This window comes from Pezoporus occidentalis, unplaced genomic scaffold (genome assembly GCF_034315485.1).
Source record: "Pezoporus occidentalis ecotype Australia unplaced genomic scaffold, CSIRO_AGI_Poc_V1 ctg272, whole genome shotgun sequence".
NCBI lineage: Eukaryota > Metazoa > Chordata > Aves > Psittaciformes > Psittacidae > Pezoporus > Pezoporus occidentalis.
The window spans coordinates 439,724-453,504 of NW_026914632.1; positions in this window are offsets into that span (position 1 = coordinate 439,724).

Below are 13,781 nucleotides of genomic sequence, written 5' to 3' on the forward strand. Positions count from 1 at the left end.
ACCTGAAGAAACCATGATGAGTTTAATCTTTTCACATGCCTTGCTTGGGAATAGTCCTCTAGCTAATTACTTTGAAAGACCATTAAAAAATCTGCCCCAGAAAGGCACAGGGAAGGTGCTTAGGACATTCCAAAGAAGAGGCAGTTCACAATCACCTCTACCAGAAAAACTTTAACTAAAGTGGTTAAGAACAGCTATAGCCAAAATTTAGTAAGCACTGTTTACAAGAGTGCCTAATTTGGTGCTGATCAGCTGTGGGCTGATAACTACATACATGTGAATCTTTGTTTACAACTTCATTCACACAAAGAAATGATGCCTTAAATAGTTGTGCAAGGGTGTGCATGCATCTGGAATGGGAAGTCCTGCATGGGTTAGGGAGTCAGAAGCTAATGACTTACCTAAATAAAGAAAAATGCATAGCAAATGCTCAAAATTATAAGCCTATGGATACTTGCTATGCATACTGAATAATTAGCTGAAAAACTCTTGACAATAACCACATTTGTCAGCACTAAATGTATTCACCAGTACTTTGTAAATAAAAAAGGAGGGTAAGGTTATGAATAAATTGTTCGGTGTTTTTGCTTTTAACTGTTTTTGCTTTTAACTCTGGAATATTTGCTGACAGCATCGTTGAACTCAGAGAAGGAATTTATGTGATAATACTGAATAAATTAAAGAAGAGATAACATCAAGACAGAGTACATTCTGAAAGAATCTCGTATCATTAGGAAAAATAGTGATTTTCTCTCCATAAATTCTTTCACAAGTACCTTTCAGCAGTGTCAAGAAAATCAGCTTTTTTTGTTGGTTACATGTGAGCTGAGACTTACTATATCTTCTGATTCAGAAATATTTAGTGGCAGAAAGCATGTCACAGCCAGACTTCAGCAATTTCTATTTAAAAGAAAAATGCAGCTTTTAGTTAACCCAAAGCTCTTCCTGAGTTAATGGAAAACCTTGGTGAGCAATTTCTGGTCAAAGTGAAATATTTCACTTAAGCATTTTCATTTTCTTGGTTTTTCTCATTTAATATGGCTATTTGAAATAGCTTTTACTTACATCTTATTAAGCTTTTTTGAAAGTAAAATTAAAGAAAGAGACCAGGGTTTGTGTATGCATGAAAGAAAAATTATAAAGCATAATTTCTCCTCAGTTGCCTAGTCTCCCATCATGTTGACCAAAGCCAGTGTTTTTTTGCTATCAAACCATCTTTTCTGTTATTCGTCTGTCTTTAGTTACCTCAGTCATACAATGAGGAGACTGCTGTTAGCTTTCCAAATTATTGGCTTGTTTTACACCCACTGCCAAAGAGGTGGGGGCAGGTTTTACATTCTGCAACTTGCTGGGCAGCACAATGGCAGATGTATTCTGGATGGTAGGTTGGGGAAGGCTTTTCACAAGAAGTTGGGCAGGTTTTGCACCACTAACTCGTCCTGGAGGAATTTCTTGAGGAAGAGATGTGTTTCACTCTGTCATCAAAGCTTCCGCTAATGAAGTCAGCATACTCCCCTGGCTTGCATCAGAAAGGCCTCTGGACAGGGCTGTTCCAGGTCTCTGGCAGGAAAGAGTTTGCTCTTGCCTGCATCTAGCTGTTTTCAGGTTTTCCATTGCTGAGCTCTGAATCTCGATACCTACTCAGGGGACATATTACATGAATTCAGGCAACTGTATAAAATGTAAACAACTGTGAACTTTTTCTTCTGCACCTGGCCAACCACTCTTATTTCCTGTGCTAAAACCAAAAAACTTTCCTTGTCCTTATTCCATCTGGTGTGCTACAGGATACAGGTAAGAGGAGGAGGGTATATACTGTTTGTCAGAGAGCTGTGAGAGCTGGAAGGCACAGGAAAGAAGAGCTGTGACTTTCAGCCTTCCAAAAAACAAAGCAGCAATTGCTCATCCCAAAGTAAACCACTGGAAATAGTACAGATATTTTTAAAACCTGCAGATTGTCTTCACAGATACCCAAGTATGTTTTCACTTGAGCAGTAAGATCTAAGCATGGTGTTGTTTCTGTCAGACAGTGGGTTAAATGTGGTGTATTTGGCTTACAGGCAAGTGCAAATAAATGGCCTCCCGAGGAGCCACCTATGCATGGAATTGGAATCATTTAAATCACCCTTTGCTCACGCTTCTCACGATGTCCGCTCCTTCAGTAATGGAAGTAAAGGGAGAGGAAGGCACAGAGGAATCTGTTTCAGTACTGAAGGAGAAATGTATTGGTGGAACTGGATAATGCTGCAAGCAAATCCAAATCTCAAAGCACAAAATGGGACCCCTCTAATATACTTGTTTCTTGAACATTACCTCCTTCCTCCTCCAATCAGCAGCTGATGAGGACCAATAAATGCCAGCATAGCAGCTCTTTGGAGAGATATATTGGCATCATTTTGCCTGTGGGAACTAGATGGAATTGCAGTATATCTGGACTGTTTATTTTTCCTACTTTTAAATATTCATATGAATACTTTTGAAGTTTTCTTTCGCCCATTGCCTTGAATGAAAGATAGCAACAGTAATTTGGTGTTAATATTTCTGACAAGAAAAACAGTTTCATTTTAGCCAGGATGCTGTTGTTTATAAACTGGCTGATGGAGAAGCACAGTGGCTTGTGAAATGTAGACAATGGCCACCTCTATTCTACAGGGTATTTTCCCCTCTCTGAAATAATCATTGTACCACATACAGGAAAACAGCAGCTGCAGACAAAATGAGGGGGATCTAAGTCAAAACAGTGCTATCCTCTTCACCTGCCTGAAACAGAGAAGAGGCTGTATGTAGGCACTGCAGATTTTTGGTTTTCCTTGTTTGTTAATGTTTTCCAACCCCAGCTTTCACTACTCACCATTCTCTGCTTTGTTTCACTGAATCATTCTTCCTCCTGCTTCCTCTCCGTTTTCTCTCTCCAGTGTCTCTGGACACTTTCCACTCTCCAGTGTCTCTGGACTCTGGACTGGGAAGCAAATGGTTCCCCTTTACGTCCTTAGAATTCACAGACCTGGAGAGTTTCACATGAGATCGCTATGTTCCTTTATCCTCCTAATTACTTTCTTTCTTCCATCAGGCAAGCCATGATCCATATACACACCTACTTAGTGTGTGCCTGGTTTTGCCCATTTCTTCCACCTTTGGCTTCCTTCCAGTACATCTTCTGCATGTCTCCTCTGCCTGTCCTTCTAGTGCTGCATACCATTGCTCCCTCCTTTGACTTCCACTGCTCACTCTGTCTTGTTTCTTCTTACCTCTCCTTTGTCATACATGTCATAGAATCATAGAATAGTTAGGGTTGGAAAGGATCTTAAGATCATCAAGTTCCAATCCCCCTGCCATGGGGGGATAAACACACTAAACCAAGGCTCTGTCCAGCCCGGGCTTGAACACCACCAGGGATGGAGCATTCACAACTTCCCTGGGCAGCCCATTCCATGTCTGAAAAGAGTATAGAAAACAAAAAAAAGCTGAGTGGTTTGTTTGATATTTTGTGTTTAGAGACCTATTTCCCTTTTCCTAACACTTTTTCCGAGGAATTCTTCTACTTCCCTCACATTCCCATGTTGGTGGTAAGTGTGGTGGCCTATGCTCTCCTCTCTGTTCATTTCTTTAAATAAAAAGCTCTTTTTCTCTCCTGCATATTGATGCTACATATCACTGTCCTTGGACCTATCTCCTCCAATTTAATCTTATTGGCAAAATATAACTCCTGGCTCTGTCCCTTCTCCTTGTTATCTCCTTTCATGCTCACGTTACATAACTTCAGTGGAGAGCTTGAGGACTCTTCTGATCCATTACCTGTGCTTAGCTGGCTTCTATTTGGAGTTTAAATCTCTATTCAAAGAAAGGATAAATCTCTTTTCAAATAAAGAACTTCACCCACTGTTACCTATTTCTGATCACACTTACCATAACTTGTCCTTTTCTCTAACTGTGTAAAATTCAAGCTAGATTCATTTTGTTGCCTCAAGATTACTGGAGTTGTCATGACCTCTACAGTCATGCCTCCAACCAGTCAGCACACATTTGGAATTGTATAGTCAAGTTTGCACGCCAGACACTTTGTTGTGCCAGGTTTTGTTGTTCTCTGACACCTTGTTTCTCTCTTGCCCATTTAACCTCAGAGGAGTTCTAGGAATTTCAGAGACCTTGTTGAAAATCTCCTTGTCTGTGGTGTCTGTTGAACAGAACACCACTGAAGCTGCACTGCTTATTAGTGTTTCATTATCATTTTGTGTTCACCCATTTGTTTGCATCTAACCCCTGTCACTCCTATTGAGGCAGCCTCTCTTTTGTTCAGTCCACACAGTACCTTGGTCCATGGCAGGTAGTGCTTGATGTACTGCCAGTGCAAACACTGAGGAGAGTAAAATATGACCAGAAATAATGGAATAATGATAGCAATTATTTGAATCTTTTCTCCTATATCCCTTGATTCTACATTTCTTGAAATGAGTTTAAGACATTTGCAGACATGTCACGAACAGGATCTACCATGCAGCTTTTTTATTTGAAGGGTGGGCTAACTTCTGCTGTACTTTTTGTTGAGACTCAAACTTCATCTGAAGCTTTTAGGTCATTATTATTACTCAGACTTTTTATTGTCTAACTCCAACTGTTCTTGAGAAGAAGCTATAAATCATAAAGCAACAGTTATTTTAAACACGTTTGAAACATCAAGAGTTATCAACAGGCATTTATGCTATCAATACTGCTAAAATCAGATTAAATTCAAGTATGACCGACCAGAAAAAAAGAAATTTTAACTGGCTGCTTGAATTAAAAATATCCAAAAGAACTAAATATTAATCAGCATTGATGAGAACTTTGATAAGTTTTGTTTTTTTGCAGGCAATCAGAAAAAATGCATAGTTGTTCCTTTAGATTTAAAACAAACACTACCACCTCCACTGTAAAAGTGAAACTTTATTTTTTTTGAAGCATTTATCTACCTCAGGGTTTTATTTGTTATTAATTTTCTGATTAATTTCAGTCATTTCTAGACTGATTTAAAAATAGCTGAAACAATTAAGAAGAAATTCTGATTTTGGTCATTTTTTGACAGAAAAATCTTAAAATCTAGTTACTTTCACACTTCGTCTACCACTTACTGGCTCCACAGTAAAGAACATAATAGAGAAAACCAGGAAATAAGGAAATGCTTCACTGTGTGTCTCTAATGCTTCCTTTTAGCTATAAGGAACCCATCAGGTTCGGTAGCCTTTGGAAGCCTTTAACTGAGCCCCATCTGCCTGCCAATTGTGAATGCTACATGCCTCACATGGAAAACTGGCCTCAGACAATGGTTCTTGGCACATGTGGAACAAATACCCCCCAGATTTCGCTTCTGTGCAAGAGCCTCAAGTGGCAAAAATACTGCCATAGTGATAAATATTTCCTGAGTACAATCAATGAACAGCACCAGGCCTGGTTTTTCTGTTCCCTTCTTCACCTTGCAAGGATTTAATCCTGTCTTGTCTGACGTTTCAGGGGGATTATGTAGTATAATGATTATTTAGGTAGTATTAAAGTATTTACGGATGGAATCTAAAGGAAGGCAGCAATACGCACACTCTTTCTTTGTTAATCCATATTATTAACTATGCTTAGTTTCCAAATCTGTGTTATTATCTAAGGAAATGTCTAGATAATCCATTCAAAATTGAATATTGATGGATGTTTCTTCAGTTTGCCAACCACCCTCCCATACACTGGATAATGTCTCCCTTTCTCCTCTTCAGTGATGTCTTTCCTTACAGCAAAGAGTGAGCTCAGAAACGTGACCACTCACTCTCAAGTACCGCTGCCATGTTGTGTTAAACAGTCATCGCCAGATGGTGTGAAAGTTTAAAGGATGCTCAGGGCTCAGCCGCGGAACTCAGTCAGGGTTCCCTAGGTAAATCTCCACCTTTGCAGGGGAAGAAAAGCTCATCTCACCCACCTGACCATCACTGGGCATGGCAGTTGAAGGGAGGACCTCAATCGCTCAGTGGCTTATAAAATAAGGTAGATGATGGGTCTTGGTAATCATCAGTCAGGCTGTGGGTCACATCATCAGTATCTGTAAGTAAAAGACAGAAGGGAGGCTTGGGGAGATCTCGTAAAGGCTTCCAGATGTCTCAGCTCAATGCTCTTTTATGCATTAGTCTCACTTTAAAATTGAGGTTGTGGGCACCAATAGCTTAATCTGCCAGTCTCTTGGGAAGCGGATGCTGTGATTTGACCAGACATTCCATGGTCATACATGAGAATAATTCAGCATAGCATTCTTAAAAGAGCAAGTAAGCATACTTAAGAGAGCAAGTAGGATATTTCAGGGACAGCTGTAGAGAAAAAAAGCAAAAAGAGAAAAAACATTTTTTATGGCAATCTATACTTTTTCTAGCTTGAGATAGTCTATATCATCAGATGGGAACTGATTTGGTGTAGAATCATAGAATAATTAGGGTTGGAAAGGACCTTAAGATCATCTAGTTCCAACCCCCCTGCCATGGGCAAGGACACCTTACACTAAATTATATCACCCAAGGCCTCGTCCAACCTGATCTTGAACACTGCCAGGGATGGAGCATTCACAGCCTCCCTGGGCAACCCATTCCAGTGCCTCCTCTGACAAGATCTGTCTGCAGAATCTCTTTTTTCCTGAAAAGGATACTAAGCTGGAAACAAGTGCTTTCTCCCATACTCTTTTTCTCCCCCAGCTTCCATTCTGACTCAAATGAACCACTGAGGGTTTATTACACTTCATAGAATTGATACTTAATAAAGATCTCATGTGTTAATACTTCCCACAAACAGTCACTAATTTATAAAGATGCTCTGGAAATGCTCATGTCACTTGGGCACAGTGACATGGAGTTACTACCTGGGTAGACAGTAAACAAGGTATTTAAAGCAACACATAGTGAAAGACCTGACACCCGAGTGCAGTATAAACATATCCTTCATCCATTATGAGTTAAGTTCTCCTTGAAGCCAAATAAGGAAGATTTTAGACTTCCACAGTAATTTACACACCTTTATGACATACACAATGGAACACAGACATATAAGAGAACTAGAAATGTTACTCCTTGCTAAGTCATGGTGGAGATCAGACATGACATTAAATAAGTAAAATCTTGCGTGAAAGCCTTCCTGAGTCATGTGACTTTTACAATAGTTTTTCAGACAGAAAACAACCAAAAAGTGAACTGCATTAACGTATCCTGACGGTTTTCACACAAAGGCAACAACCTCAAATGAGTAACATTGATTTCAAATAGCAGATTTAGGAGGCTTTTAAAAATAACAGTCTTGTTTCAGTTGTTCAGTAGGTATTCAAAGCTTACATAATTTTTTAATGGCTAGTAGTATTATCTGTATTTTTTAGAAGTTGCTGAGATCACAAGATCAGTCAACAAATCAGTCTGCAATCTTAGCGCTTATTGATCCAGTTGCTTTTCTCCAGCAAAACCAATTATTGCTGTGTTACAAAATCCTACTATTCACTGCTTAGTACGTGCACCATTTTTTGCTATTCACAAAATAGTTGAGTCAATCTAGAACTTACACCTCCTTTCATCACTCTGGGTATCACTTTTTAAACAAATATGTGTAACTATACTTTCTTGTCACTTTTGTGCAGATGGCTAGGGATGGAGTCCCAAAAGCAAAGATAGCTTTGAAACAAAGGGATGGGGAATGTTAAATAGATGTTGGTATTATATGCCTGTGGAAAAACCTGGAAAATTTAGAATACAGTGATGGTGTAATGTACTGTGAAGTGGTCAGAAAGCTCTCTCTGTTAATGACTGAAATGAAATAAAAAATTACAAGACTTTCTTCTGTTGGTATGGATGTTTTTTAACTCCTGAGAAACAGGAAAGAAGTAGCAAGGAGATGAGTAGGGCAACATATTCTCCATGAACAGAAAACAAGGAACAGCAGCAGCCCAAGACAGCAGCACTTAGGTTTCACAGGTTTGTCTGAAACAAATCACTTAATCTGTCAGTTTGCTGACAAGGACAAAACCCTTATTGGCTTAACCAGCTGTGCACTGGTTGCTGCTGCTCAGGTGAATGTTCCTGACTTCTGCTATATTGTTCAGCTTGATTCAAACTTATGAAAATCCCTACAGGGGATTACCTGTAGGGTAATTCCCAGGAATTACCAATAGATGTAGCATAGTGCACAAGCAGACCTCCCTGAACTAGAGTATATAAGCCTTTTTTTGCATGGAGAGCAGCTGGCCACAGCAAAAATTATGCCTATCATCAGAAGTCACAGTGACCACGCTGGTGGACCACAGAGCATGTTGAAGTGACATCACTTTGAGGTTGTCCATCTACATGGAAGTGCTCATACCCGTCTGGAAAACCTAGGTGACTTCAGACCCTTGTAGGAATGACCTGAGTCACCTGGTATGTGTGATGGTTATATGGCATCATGAAAAAGCAGGCAGAATACATGGAGGAAACTGGGCCAGACATGCCCTAGAACCCATTCACAGCAAGTTCATCCACAAAAGCTTTTTAAGACTTTGGGGAAGCCAGAACTACATACTTTGGCCACCAGGGAGGCCCAAAGTGGTAGTCTGGCGGGATGTTAGTATGACAGATTAGTGAACTTGGCCTTGAAACTGCTTTTACTTACATGCCTGACTGCTGCTTACCTAGCAACTCACATGAGAGGGCATTAAGAAGTTCAGTCTTAGTTTTTTGTTCTTCCATTGCTTCTTCAGAAATCAGTAAACAGAAACTAAACTGCCAAGAAGACATAAGATATGTTTACTGACATTCTGAATTAACCTAACACAGACTATGATTTGGACCGTTTCAGGACACAGCACTACATTGGTCTTCATGGTACTGGCTCTGGCTACCAATTTTCTCCCCCTCTCCTCCCCTTCCTTCCCCTCCCTCACTTCAGCCTACTTTCAACAGCTTAGACACTGATAAGCTGGCAAGAAGTGCAATACTCATGATGGAGCTAGGTGGATGTGAAGCAAATAGTTTTTCTGCACATATCCCAAATTTAGGAGTCCTGAGAAGGACTCAGAATGACAGTAAACTCATTAACTTCAGAACAAAATGCAAAGCTCATTTGATCTGTTTCAACTTTCCCATGAAAGAGTGTTGAAAGCAAAATTAGATGGAAAATAGAAGGGAAAATAGAGACCAAAAATGCAAGAGGAAAAAAAATAGCTTTTCAAGTTGCAAGGTATTAAGCATGAACTGGGAAATCTGGGTGTATGCATTCCTGCCAGGAGACAGACAGACAGAGCCCTAAAGCTTTAAGCAAAGTGGCCATGGCTGGGAGATACTGTACATAAAATGCAGCCATGCATGATTGCAGTACTTGGAGGAATCAGCATGTTTTGCTCATCCTTCAGCTATGACATTGTTTAAGTCAAAAAATGAGAGGAAGCAAAAAACTCCACTGCTGTGGCATCTTTTTGCTGTCAGATGTAAGAGGTGATGTACCTGGGGCAGAGACAAATGGCTCCAGTGCCTTATTTCAAGTACAATATCCCAGCAAATGGCAATACAACCCTTCCTGAGAAACACCCAGGGATATTTGCATGTGTATTCCCCTCCTTCAGTGAAAGGTGGGGGTGGAGGAGAGTGGTCCATGACACAGCACTTGTTGTTCTCTATCTCCCCGTGGAGCAGCAAGCTGAGCATTGATCATAACTGAAGGGTGAGGGGTAAGAGTGCTCATTGTGCCATTGCAAGCATCCTCACAGTCACATGATGTAGAGCTGCCAGTCTATTGAAAAGTAAGCAAACAAACATGCTCATTAAACGCATGTTCTGCCCTCTCTTATTTCTTGCCATGTTAAAAGAAGTCTGTGTTCTTTTCATCCTGAAGCCCGGGGTCTTTTGTGTTGAAGATTTCCGGTTTCAACAGTTAAACTGTACTTTCAGGTTCTAATTTGTATTCCTGGTACCAGCTGGTAAGAAGCAAGTTAAATGATTCGAATTCACACTGATTTAACATTACTAACTGCACTGTCAATTGCTTTCTAGCCTTATATTTTTTAAGAGACTTCAAAAGTTGTGATAAGTTTAAGATCCTCAATACTTAAAAGAAGGGAAAGAAGGAAAGCAAATAAGCCAATAAACCAGAGTGGAACGAATTAGCTATTACAATCAGTTTACTGTGTTACCTAGCACCGTGCCTGCCACAGAGAAGAAAATCAGCCTTTTCATTCTCTGTAGGTGTCTATACATGTATTGCAATAAAAGTATATGATGCTGTTTCACCAGATCAAAGAATGGCATGGAGTGGCATTGCACTGAACACAGTCAAAGGAATAACCCAGGGGAGAAGGGAAAGCCCTTGTTCCCATAGTAACCAGCGAGGCATTAAGAAGATGCACACCTCCAAATGCCGAGTTTTTAAAGTGCTTTTAACGCAACTCAATTAAAAAAATTATTTAATTTCAGCATTTATTCCCAAATATTATAATCCTGGGTGGGTTGCACTTACTGCTGCTACAGCTCTGTAATACACACCTTCAACAACTGCCCCAAAGAAATCAAGAACACACTTTTGAGTTAATATACGACTCATCAGTAGAACTGAGTCTCTCTCCAGATGCTCTACAACTGATTTTTGTACTAGTCTGACTACATGTGTGAGGGGTGCAAGTGTTTAAGTCAAAATAATAGTAAGAGTATCCTGGAAGTAAGGTGCATACAGGTCTAGTAGCCATCATAGCTTTTTCCTCTGTCATAAAATAAGCTATGCTCATATACGCACTAATGTAGTTGTATTTACTCTGTTTATTGGCATGTGTGTGTGGGATTTGTCCTTCTGTAATTATAATAGTGCATGTAGCAGTCTGTGTAAAAATAAGTTCTTAAAATTATTTTCAGGAGACACATTTTCCCCTTGAAACCTCCTTTATTTGCTGTTATATAACCACATTTTGCTTTGAAATATTTTCTCTTCTCTGTTGCTGTTGGAAATGCCCACGCAAACCAAGAGTGGAAATGGGCTATAAAGGGAACAAAACGAAACTGAGTATTGACTTAAATTGGTTTTGGTCTATTTCCAAATGTTGCCAAATGCGCAAGATAAATACATAGAGAGTGGAAAAAAACCCTCCTCCTCTCTCGCTTGTTTATGGTGCTAGTAAGTGTAGGTGCCATTTACAAATACTGTAAATAAAAACAAAGGTTAGCACTGCTCCCCATAATTCTAACACATGCAGACTGCTTATAATTATGACTTGGATTTTCAAAAGTATTTAATATTAATATATTTGAGGACCTGGTGAGAGTCAAAAGTACATGTAGGTAAAGAGAAGACAATACTGCCTTCATTACATTTATCTCAAAGATATCCTCTATTTCTCTATTTTTATCATCTATTATTCTCTTTTTTTTTACTGTTGACAGTCATTCAGGCCTACAATTTTCATGTCATTCAGCCCTACAATTTTACAATCATGCTTTATTGATAAACTGAAGCTTGTTTTACAGTATTTCCTAGAGGCTCAGCTGAAAATTGGACTCTGCTATAAAAAGCTGCACCCACACATGCATATACACCCATGTATAAAGGCTATCCTTCTCCCAGCAAATTTACAGCTGGATACTTGAAACCAAGACAAGCATTAGAAATTAAATATGACTAATAATTCATAAATGGAGAACTGAGAGAAAGAAGCAATGGCACATCTAGTATCACATAGGAGATATTTGGCAGCGCTTGGAAACAACCAATTTGACTGAGACCTTATTCTGTGCCTAAATCACAAGTACAGTGCAATGTTTTGACTTTCCTCGGGAACAGAGCTGATCGATGTTTTGGTTTGGCCAAGGACTTTGTGAGCCTCATGCTCTGCCAGGGAGGAGGGGAAGCCAGGAGGAAGCAGAGACAGGACACCTGACCCAAACTGACCAAAGAGGTATTCCATACCACAGCACGTCATGCCCAGGATGTGACTGGGAGTTAGCCGGAAGGGCTGGGAGACTGCAGGTTTGGAGGAGGTTTCAGAGCTTGGTCGGGCTTTTCTCGGCTGGTGGTGAGATGATGTATTCTCTTCCCTTGTTATTTCCTTTAATCATTGGTGGTAGCAGCAGTGATTTGTGTTATACCTTAGTTACTAAACTGTTCTTATCTCAACCCGTGGGAGTTGCATTCTTTTTGATTCTCCTCTCCGTCCCTCCGGGAGTAGGGGGAGGGCAAGAAGGGGGGGAGTGAGTGAACAAGTTACCTGACTGGGTTTAAACCACGACACTAAATCACAAGACATCTTCCCTTATCTTGGGCCATGCCCCCTCCTTGGCACCACAGTTATGTGATAGCTTTTCAATTTTCTCTTTGGGTGTTTTCTTTTAGGGTAATCTATTTTGTGGTATTTCAAGCATCTCATATTTGAATTCCACCCCAAACTCTCATTTAATCCTTTCTTGCCTCAGTCCTTGAGTAATACAGATCTCTTTGGCTGTGCCTCTTCTTGCCCCAAGTTATCCTTTGCAGAAAGCAGATGCCAGAAGCAGCTTTCCTGTTCCTCCTTTCACAGCATCATTCCCTTCTCACAGAGCCCCAAACCACTGCTTGTAACTTAAAGTCACTAACACACTTAAAACTAAGACGTCCTATTATCCCCTGCATCACCACATTGTGTCCTGCCACTTCTGCTTTGCTACCAACACCACTGCTGACTGCATGTGTGCTTTCTTTATCCTATGCTGCCTGCAGTGTATATGCAGGCAATAGGCTTGAGGCACATAAATCAGGTGTTGCTACTGTGAAGACATTTAAGTTTAAGAGAGAAAGGAGCAAATTACGGTACCAACATTGCTGCCAGGATTCACAGTCGCTGGAGAGAAGGGGCTACAATGAGCAGATTTCACTTTATGGCAGGCAATCTGAATACAGCCATTTATACTTTCTTCAACCTTGACTTTATGGATGGATTGGCTGATAAAAACTGAATCACAAGGTCATTTCCTTTCCCATGATCCTTCTCAAGAACCATTTTTAACTGAGGTACCTGGAAGAAATTAGCCATGGAAAGGGCAGAAGGGTCACTAGGGCAAGCTTAGTCCAAAGGGAGAATTTTTGTGTAGACTTCCTATATTGTGTCTATAACTTGTGAGATTTCAAGGCAGGTATGTCCATAGTTCTGTTGGAGGACACGCCCCGTGAGTGTTACTGGAATACTTACCAATAAGTGACAGGGCTAATACTCAGGACTACTTTTTAAGAGATCCATATGAATGACATTTGCTAAATAGGCAATTGATGCCATCCTGCACCATTTGGGTCAGTCTCATAAAGCACTTCAGAGCCTAAGAATGCCTGAGAGTACCTAAACGCATTGGTGATTTTGGAACCCAGTTTACAATTTTGCACTTCGTGTGCATGCAAGAAATATTTCCCTACTATGTTAAATGGCTCTAGGAGCAAATTCATTCAGAAAAATAAATTCAAATAGACTTTTCTGAATCAATATTGCAGCATTTCACATTCTTGATAACTTGAGCGATAGTGCTGCAGCAATATTCAGATGCTGTAAATTGCCGTAAATTTCCATAGCTCCACTGAAGCCAATAACATTACAGTAATTTATGTCATATGGGGATGTGATTTTTACAGAATAGCCCTGACCTTATTTAACTGTGGGGGTTGTTTGTTTGTTTGTTTTGATAAATGGGGTAAAAAGGGCAGACTCCTGTATTTGTAGATAGAACAAAGGGAATATTTTTGCAAACAAACTGGAGGTACCAGTAACAAAGCTAGGAATGTCAACAACCGGTATTTTATGAGTAAAAGAGCTCAATCAC